The following is a 7,161-nucleotide window of genomic DNA, read 5'->3' on the forward strand; positions in this document are numbered from 1 at the left end:
ATGACTGAAATATTGACTTTATGTCTATTTGTCTTTGTGTATATGTATGTATTGTTTATATGGCTTATCTTTTTTCATTTGTTATTGTTTGACATAAATGTATCTCTATTTAAAGTGTGTCTTTTATAAAAGCATATCCTTATTTTATGGGTATGTATCTGGCCACAATCTCTGGATAATTGAGGTGTGTTTAGCCCACCACATTCAATGTTTTCATTGATACAGTCTGCTTTAAGCCTACCATCTTGCTATTTATTTTCAGTTTTCCCATCTGATATATGTTCCTTTTTCCCTCCATTCATACCCAATTTGGGCTAATCATTTTTGTTTTTTTGGTATTCCATTTTAAGCCTCTGTTGGCTTTTGACCTATATGTTTTCCCATCATTTTTTATAGGAATTGCAATATGTATCATTATCATAGTCTACTTAGAGACAGTATTGTTCTACTTCATGTAAATGTGACATGTTTACAACTGCATAATTCTATTTATTATCTTTCTGTCCTTTGTGCTATTTTTTTCAAATAGTTTACTTTTCAATGCATCATAAAATATACAGCATTTTTTTTTTAATTTTTATTTACAATATTTTTATACAGTAAGTGTGTTCTAAAGAATTGAAAGAAATTATAAAAGGTAGTCTTTTTACTTATCCAAACCTTTTCTGTTTCTGGTGTTTTTCACTTCTTCCTGCTGATTAATTTCCTGTTTTGGCTGTGCTGAGATTCTTACATTTGTAGAATACTGTGTTTCAACAAATTTGGGAAAATTTTGGACATTATATCTTCAAATAATTTTAATTCTCCATTATCTCTTTCTTTTCCATTGGGCTCCAGTTAAACTTTGTTAAACTGGTTGATATCTTTCCACAGATTACTGACAGTCTTTTCGTTTTCTTGATTTTTTTTTTTTTCCTGTATGCTGTTCAGATTGAATATCTCTTCATGGCCATTGACTCTTTCTTCTGACTCTAATCTGCAGTAAAACTCATCCCTTGGATGTTTATTTTAGATATATAAATTTTAGATTCCTAGAATTTCTGTTTAGTCCTTTAAAAAAAGAAAAAGTTTCCATTTCTTTACTGATATTTCCCTCTGCTCATTCATCATGTCTAATTTAGAAATTAAATTAAATTAGACATTTTAATTTAATGTCTAATTAAAGAAAAATCTTAAACCTATTTATTGTAACTATTTCAAAGTCATTGTCTGATAATTTCCACATCTGGGTATTTTTGAGATCTATGTCTGTTGATTTCCCCATCCCCTTGAATATGGGCCACATTTTTCTGTTTCTCTGAGTTATTTCTATTTCTGTTATTTCCATGTTATTATGTTATTTCTATTTTTATTATATTCATATTATGTAATATATAACATATAAATGTGTACTTAATTATTTCTATTTACATTACTGTATTTATATTGTGTTGGTGTTATGAGATGAATTGTGTGCCATTATTTTACTCCCACCTATATGCTATGCTTATCACTACTGATTCTGTTTTTTCTTTTTTCTTTTCTCACCCACCTATTTTTTTGTGCTCAAAATTCACTTATATATCTGCCTAGTGAATGTCCCATGGACACTTAAAATGTAAAACAAATGTATTTTCCTCTCAATGCTTCTTCTTTCTTTATATTAGTTAGTGGCCTTTATACAACTCAGAATTGTAGTTTTTATTTCTTATCTTTTCCCATCCTCTCATGTCATAATTAATCATTGCCTTCTAAACATATTTCATTCAAATCCATCATGTTTTCTACGTGTTCATCCAGTATTACTATTTAATATCAAGCCCTCATTCTTCCTTGCCTGGATTATTTTAGTAGATAGCTAGTTTTCCTTGACTTCAGCCTTGTAGTTCTTCAGACTATCTATGGTGCAATGCTAATTGCTATAATGACAAAAAATATCAGTGGCTTTATGCAGTAGAAGTTTAGTTCTCACTCATGTGAAGTCCACTGGGTGGTGGTGGGGATGGTGATGTCACTGCTCCATGCAGTCACTCAGGGAGCCAGGCTGATGGGGTTTGCCATTCTCAGACTGTGGCTCTGTGATCTCTTTGGATCCCAGGATCCTCTGCTGGATCCTTTGCATCCAGCCGGCAGAAAGGGAAGAAAAATAGGAAAATGATGTATGTTTTTATGATCCAAGTCTAACGCAGTGTACCTTAATTTTGCATACCATCCAGTGGTATGAGGTATGTTCACACATAGCTATGAGGAGGGCAAGGAAATACAGTCTAGCTGTGTATCCAGGATGAAATGCAGTAATGAACAACTTGCCAGTTTCTTCAGCAGTCCACCCTTTAGGCAAATAAATATCCATCTCATCCTCTTTCCATTGTTCAAACATAATTCAGCTTTTCTAAGGGAGATGGCTTATAAGTCCCTTTCAATCATTGCATTTACCATAGAGTCCACAATATTCAGATGATGGACAGATTTTAATCCTGTTTTTGACACTTGATAGTCACTCATTCTAGGCAATAAAATGAAGTTATATCTATTCTTCCCATCCCTCAACACACACACACACACACACACACACACACACACACACACCCCTTCAACATAATAAAGCTTTCATTTGGAAAGAATAAAATGGGAGATCCTCAAGTCATGGTGCATAGTAATTGCATAGTAATTTTGAAATTGTTTTGGTGGATACTGTTGCATCTCCTACCCTGAAGATAAGGGGAGACCTTTGATTACACTCTGATTATAGTTTGTGGGAAAAGCTCTTTTATCCATTGTTTGATCTCACTTCAGTATGTTCTTCCATGTCCATTATTTGACTAAGATACACGTTGAGAGACATTCTTTGAGAACTCTTACAGTGTTTCAGCCATTTCTGTAGACACTTCTTGCCAGTGCAAGTATAAAATTAAATGGTCAAAAATATTTTAGTGTGAGTTTAGTTTGTTGATAATACATTTTTCTCAAATACTTAGTAGGTTTGATCTATCTACTTTCAGATAGTTTCATGTCCCAGAAAACACATCCAAAGTTATTTCCTAAATTTAATTCTCAAGTCTGATTATTTCTTTTCATTCTTAGTCCCCTACCTCTGTCTCAACCTAATAGTGGTGACCTTGAAGCTATCTGAGATAGTAGGCTTAAGAAGACTAAATCCTTAATCTGAACTTTACTCCCATTTTTCTTTTCTCTTAAAAATCTTACTATATATAGACTGAATGTTTGTTTCCTCCAGAAATTCATGAAGTGCTAACCGCTAGCGCCCCCCCACCATGTGATGGTATTAGGAGATAATACCTTTTGGAGTTGATTAGGTCATGAGGATAGAGCCCTCATGAATGGGATTATTGCCCTGATAAAAGAGGCCCCAGGAGCTCCCTTGTTCCTTTCAGCAGGTGAGGACCTGGTGAGAAGACAGCCATCTATGAACCAGGAAGTGGACTCTGACCAGACACCAAATCTGCTGCCACGTTGGTCTTGGGCTTCCTGCCTCCAGGACAGAAATAACATTTCTGTGGTTTTTAAGTCCCCCAGTCTATTACAGTGGACTGAATATACTAAAATAGAAACCAATACCAAGAAGTAGGGGTGTTGCTCTAACAAATACCTAAAAATATGGAAGTAGCTTTGGAACTGGGTGATGGGTAGAGACTGGAAGAATTTTGAGCTGCCTGCTACAAAAAGCCTGCATTGCCATAAATGGATCATTATGGGTGATTTTGGTGAGGGCTCAGAAGGAAAAAAAGGAGAGCTGTAGAGAAAGCCTAAGTCTTCTTAAAGAATACCTAAATAATTCTGAACAGAATGTTGGTAGAAATGTGGATGGTACAGGCCATTCTGATGAGGTCTCAGATGGAAATGAGGAATATGTTACTGAAAATTGGTGGAAGGACCTTCCTTGTGATAGAGTGGCGAAAAACGTGCTGGATTTTGCTTGTGTTCTAGTGTTTTGTGGAGAATAGAGTTTGCAAGTGATGAAATTGGATATTTAGCTGAAGAGATTTCTAAGCAATGTGTTGAAGGTGCAGCTTGGTTTCTCCTGACTGCTTATATTAAATATGAGAAGAGAGAGGTGATTTAAAACGTAATTGTTAAGCAGCTAATAAATACAATAAATAAATTAATTAAAAGATTTGGAAAATTCTGTCTCTATTGCAAAAAATGAGAAAGCATGTTCAGAAGAGAAAACTAAGGGTTTAGCCAGGCAATCATTTGATAAGGAGGTGAATATAGACATGAATCATGGGCCTAATCAACCATGTCAACAGAAGCCAGGTTTTATTTCTCTGCTGGGGAAGAATGACCCCAAAACTGTCTCAGAGATCTTTAGGGCTGCCTGTTCAGTTTCAAAAGAAGGGACCAGTGACTCACTTTCGAGAAGCCAGATAACCTCTGCCCAAAGCATCGGGGGCAGGGCCACTAGAGTCTTGGTGCCCAGTCCCTGCCCGACAAAACTGCAAGGCAGGGCACCTAGCCAGGTGTGTCCAGAAAGTGAGACTGCTCATTTCAGTATGTTTGGATGGCAGGACCTCCATTCCAGTGGTCCTGGAGGAAAGGCAGAGAGCATCAAGCCAAAGAGAATTATTCTTAAGCCTGAGGATCTCAGGGAGTTTGCCAGGTGGTTTGGACTTACTTGGGGCCTGTTACTCCTTACTGCTTTTGGACTGAGAATGTCCGTTCTGTGCCTACCTGTTGTGGTTTCAAAACACATAACCGGTTTGGTTTCACAAACTCACAGCTGGAGAGCAATTGGCTTCAGGATACCTTGAATCTCAGCCATATCGGATTTAATTGATATTTAGATGAGACTTTGATTTTAGAAGTTGGAGTTGATGCTAGAATGAGTTAAGGCTGTTGGGGTTGTTGAGACGTAACAAATATATTTTGCATGCGGTAAGAACAGGAATTTGGGGGAACTGGAGATAGAAAGCTACAGGCTGAATATTTGCATCCCCCTCCCCCCCCACCAAATTCATGTGTTGAAATTATAACCCCAGTGTCATGATTAAGTCATTAGGTTGGAGCCCTCATGAATGGGATCAGTGTCTTTATTTTTAATTAATTTTTAAAGATTTTATTTATTTATTTGAGAGAGAGAGAGTGAGAGAGAGCATGAGTGGATGAGAGGGGAGAGCATGAGAGGGGAGAGGGTCAGAGGGAGAAGCAGAATCCCCGCCTAGCAAGGAGCCTGATGCGGAACTCGGTCCTGGGACTGGGGGATCATGACCTGAGCTGAAGGCAGTCGCTTAACCAACTGAGCCACTCAGGCACCTGGGATCAGTGTCCTTATAAAAGAGACCCTGGAGAGATCTCTTACTCCTTCCATCTTGTGGAGAGACAGTGAGAAGACAACCATCTATGAACCAGGAAGCAGACTCAAACCAGATACTGGAACCTTGGCCTTAGACTTTCCAGTCTCCAGAACTGTGAAAAATAAATTTCTGTTGTTTATAAATAGACACCCGGTCTATGGTATCATAGACTTCAGCTTCATCTATTACTGTTTGGGATCTAGAAGTACACTTTTTTCCTAACCTTACAAAGCTGTGAAAATCCATATTCCATCATTGTTTTACTTTTATTTCTAAGCTGAACAGTTCTCACATAAGCTGTTCCTTTTCTTCTAAAAACTACTGAGCAATGAAGCAGTGTCATATGTTCAGATTTTTGTTGCAACCCAACTTCCAAGTGCCAATGTCTCTTACCTAGGGAAGTAGTACTAGCTACTGTAACAGATAAATCCCCAAATTCCAGTGGCTTAATGCAATAAAAGTTTAACTCTTGCTCACAGTAAGTCCAGTGTACACAGTGGAAAAAACTATTCATCGGGACCCAGACTGCAGAGATGAAAAGCTTCACCATATTTGGCAAGCAACTAGCTTGTCTCTGCCAGTTTTCTTTCTGAAATGCAACTCTAATAATACCATTTTCCCTGTTGAAATCCTTCCTGTGAATCCCTTATTACATTGAGAATAAAATCCAAGCTCCTTCCCATGCCATACAAAGATTACTTTGTTTTGAACTTTCTTACCTCTCACACAAACTCTATGCCCAGGGGTATATCCTTGCTTAAATGTGCCTGCATTTTCAATCTATTTTCCTCATCATGTAATGTTCCCTGTTTTTGAAATTCCCTTCTCCATTACCTCTAGGCCCTGTCATATCCATTCTGCAGAATCCCATTCAAATGTCACCTCCTCTTGATGGCTTCCCTAAGCCCACATTTAACAGAGATAATCGACTGTGTAATGCCTTGAAGTTAATTATTTTATGCTTAACATGATGCATCCTATACATTTTTGTAATATCTTCTTGTTCAGCCTTGTACAAAATCTAAAATGACATTTTCCTCAATACCTAGTACAGTGCCTATAGTGAAAGCAGCCAAAAATATGTGACTGAAATACATTGCATGCTTAGCACTTTCTAAAGAGACACATTAGAGTAGCAGTTACTCATTTTGAACCAGAAGTTTTAATATTCTTAAGAACTATGAATTCAAATGACAGTGATTCAGAGTACTTAGCTTTATAAATATAAATAACCATTTGTATTTTTCTGACTCCATGATAATCTTTCTTGAAATTCAGTCCCCTTTTTTGTTTGTTTTTCAGAATAAAAGAAGTCTTCATTTTTTTGTTACATTGGCTTTCATTTTCTGATAAATTGTTTAATTTAAAGTTATTTATGTCATGATAGATATTTGCATATATAGTGTATCTGTATAGTTTTTATTTTATTGAAGTGTACTTGACATACAATATTATAATAGTTTCAGGTATACAACATAGTGATTCAGTATTTATATACATTACAAAGTGATAACCATGATAAATCGGCTACCATCGGTCAGCATACAAAGTTGTTATGTTATTAACTCTCTTTTCTATACTGTACCTTTCATCCCCATGCCTTACTTATTTTATAACTTGAAGTTTATAACTTTTATTTTTTTTAAGTTTTTATTTAACATACAGTGTAATATTAGTTTCAGATGTACCATATAGTGATTCAGTACATCACTTCTCCACATCACCTGTGCTCATCACAAGTGCGCTCCCTAATTCCCATCACATATTTGACCCATTCCCCCACCTACCTCCCCTCTGGTAATCATCAGTTTGTTCTCTATAGTTAAGAGTCTGTTTCTTGGTTTGCCCGCCTCTCTTTTTTTTCCCT

Source organism: Mirounga angustirostris, unplaced genomic scaffold (genome assembly GCF_029215605.1).
Source record: "Mirounga angustirostris isolate CCGP_5_RB_7025 unplaced genomic scaffold, mMirAng1.0.hap1 SCAF_3, whole genome shotgun sequence".
Lineage (NCBI taxonomy): Eukaryota > Metazoa > Chordata > Mammalia > Carnivora > Phocidae > Mirounga > Mirounga angustirostris.